This window comes from Lontra canadensis, unplaced genomic scaffold (genome assembly GCF_010015895.1).
Source record: "Lontra canadensis isolate GAN:19392208 unplaced genomic scaffold, GSC_riverotter_1.0 scaffold41, whole genome shotgun sequence".
NCBI classification, from domain to species: domain Eukaryota; kingdom Metazoa; phylum Chordata; class Mammalia; order Carnivora; family Mustelidae; genus Lontra; species Lontra canadensis.
Genome location: NW_022631035.1, coordinates 17,651,838 through 17,654,800, shown reverse-complemented (window position 1 = coordinate 17,654,800; position 2,963 = coordinate 17,651,838).

The window sequence follows — 2,963 nt, the reverse complement described above, 5'->3', positions numbered from 1 at the left end:
CTGCAGCGTTCCTCTGCTGAAGCCAAACCGCTTTCCAGCCTGCAAGCTGGGCGCCCGCTCCCTCCCATTCCCTCCCTCCCTCCCTCCCTCCTCTCCCTGGGCGCTGAGCTGTGGAGCAGAATGATTTCCTGTAATTGGCCAGCAATCCGGCCGCCCGACTTGTTCTATCGACATGCTGGTTAGCTGGAAATTGTATTGGAATCTGAACGATGGGGAGGGGCGGGTGGGAAGCAAAGGGAGGAGGCTCTTTGGGCCCCAGCTGGGTGTAGCCTCAGCTCTGTGGGTGAGAAAGAGAAGCCACCACCACCTCCCTTGGGAAGAAGCAGGAAAGCAGCCCATAGTGCCTCCCTACCCCTTTCATTGTGCTCCTTCTCTTCTGCCATTTCTGGGGGTCTCTCCAGCCAGCCTCGGTGTGGCCCCAAGGCCTTGGGTCATCACTGCCACCCCATTCCCTCTCCTGCCCCTTGTTCCTCCTGACCTAAGGTGCCTTTGTGAGAACTAGTGTCACTTAGCAGACATGGCTATCCCTCTCCCATCCAGGGTCTTGCCAAGAAGGCTCATAATGGAGTGTCAGGAACCTGCCCCTGCCCCTCCCTTCAACCTCCCCAAGGAAAGGGAGAGACTGGACATCTGAAGATGAGTTGGCAGTTAACTCCTAGGCACAGAGTCAAGTGTAAGTAACGAGGCAGCGCAGGTAGTGGGAGTCCAGAAGCTTGGTGATTGTGCCTGTTGGTTACCTGGGCCGGGTGCTCAACCATAATTTGATACCATAATTTGCTCAACCATGAACTCTAGCCCTGCTTCCTTCACTCCTTCACCGAGTTGGCAGATTTCAAGATGACTGCGTGAATGTGCTTTGTAAACCGGAAAGCTCTGCTAGTTATCCTGGGGCCAGCCCGAGCCTGGGGATGGGGGCGGTTTTAGGGGTCTCGCCTGTCCCCTTTCCACGCCCCGTGGCAGGCATCTTTGCGGCTCCGCGGGGTGGGTAAGGCCTAGAGTCCTGGAAGGGAGCGCGGGGACCCGAGCACGCGGCTGAAGGGTAGGCGGCCAGGGTCTCGGGCCGGTCACCCTCGCGGGGTGGGATGGGGACACATCCCTCCGCCCCGCGGCGCCAGGAGGACGCGGGGCCCGCAGCTCCTGCAAAGAGGACGCGGCGAGCAGCACAGCTTTTTAATTAGCGCCCGGGGCCAGGCGGCGCGTCCGCGTTCCCGCCGCAGCCGCTGGGCCGGGGATCTGAGACCGCCGCGGTCCCGGAGCGGGGGCGGGAGCGCGACCGGGGTAAAGTTAGGACCGCTCCTCGAGCGCCCGACGCGGACGTCCGACCCCAACCCGGGCGGGTGCTGCCACCTGCCGGTCGGAAGGGAGGCGGCCCGCCCGCCTGGGCGCAGGGCTGGGCTCCTGGTGGCCGGGCTCCCGCTGTTTCCTGGGCTCTGCGAGCCCCAGGAATGGCCTAACAGTGAAGTCAGGTCCTGGGGAAAGTAGGCCTCATTCTTCGTTTTTCTTTTTCTTTTCTTCCTTTTTTTTTTTTCTTTCTTTCTTTCTTTCTTTTTTTTTTTTTTTTTAAATAAGCTCTAAGCCCAGTGTGGGGCTTGAATTCACCAGCTGCTGCATACTCCACCGACTGGGCCAGTCAGGTGCCCCCAGGAGGCCTCCTAAGGCTGCTTAGGGCCACAAAGCCTGGGAAGGGGAGGCCAGAGGAGGGAGACATGATGGAGAGGTGGGAGGTAGGAGGTGGGGCAGGACCAGGGCCCCAGAAAGCCTGGCCCACCTTTTTTGCACACCTACCAGTCTGGCTATCCTCCCATGTTTTTGCATCAAATTCAGCAGAAGAGAAAGTAATTCTTTGGAACTTTACGGTTTGCAAAGGACTTTCACTGCCCTCCACTTATCAGGTCTTTTGACATAGGCATCATGAAGCTAACTTGATCAAAGAAACACCAGGCAGGAGGTCCCATTAAGGAGGCTGAGCCCCAGTGCAACCCCAGGGCTGCTCAGAGGCTCAGCTGCCGACCGGACCGCCCAACGCCGGCCTCTGTGACCCTCATCAGATCCCTTGACCTCTCTGGGCCTGGAATCAGAGTGTTCCACCCAGATGGTGTTACATGTCCAGTACTCTGTCCAGAAGGTCACAGGCATTTATGAAGAGTCATTTTCTCACCAACCGGGGGTGGCAGAGCACTGTAAGGGGTTGTACCTTTCCTCCTTTTCCTCCTCTAGCCAGGTCCCAGGCACCTGGGGAGGCAGCTGCCTTCTGCTTTCCCCTCCCGCCCCAGCCCCCACCCTGTAGCCAGACACCTCCTAGCTGAGCCTTTCTTTGCCCCTGGGGGGTGTGCAATGCATTCAAGAGCTGGTCTCCGAGGTCTGAGCAGCTCTGGGAAAGGGAGCACTGAATATGGCCACCACAGCCTTGTTGCACTTGTCACGTTCGGTTCTAACCTTAATAGGCTGCTGGGCGGGATCAGCACCTCAGCAGGTCTGCCAACAGTGGCAAGAGAGAGCTGAAGCCTACGCTGGTCCAATTGCTCGGGGAAGGAAGATGGAGTGAGCAAACCTCTACCCACCTCCCACAGGGTACCCCTGGGCCTAGCTGGAATCCTCCTGGGGCCTTAGACGTCGGAGGGCTGCCGAATCTTCTGGGGCAGTAGGGATCCACGCCTCATGTGGGAGGAGGCCAAGTATAACCCCAAATGGCATCAGCCAAGTCTGGGAGCCTTCGTCAGTCCACAGTGCTAGGGGAAAATCGGCAGTGCGGGGCATTTCAGATCAACACGCTCTATTTTATTAAGCACCAATGGCGAGTCAGGCTCTGTACCAGGAGCACAGAGATGAACAAGACACAGACGTGGCCTCGAACAGCTGACAGTCTAGTAGGAGGGACCAATAAAGTAAAACACAGTGGGCGGCTGGGGGCTGGGCTATCCCACAGCACTCGACACAGCCTGGGGCTCCAGATGGTGCTGGGA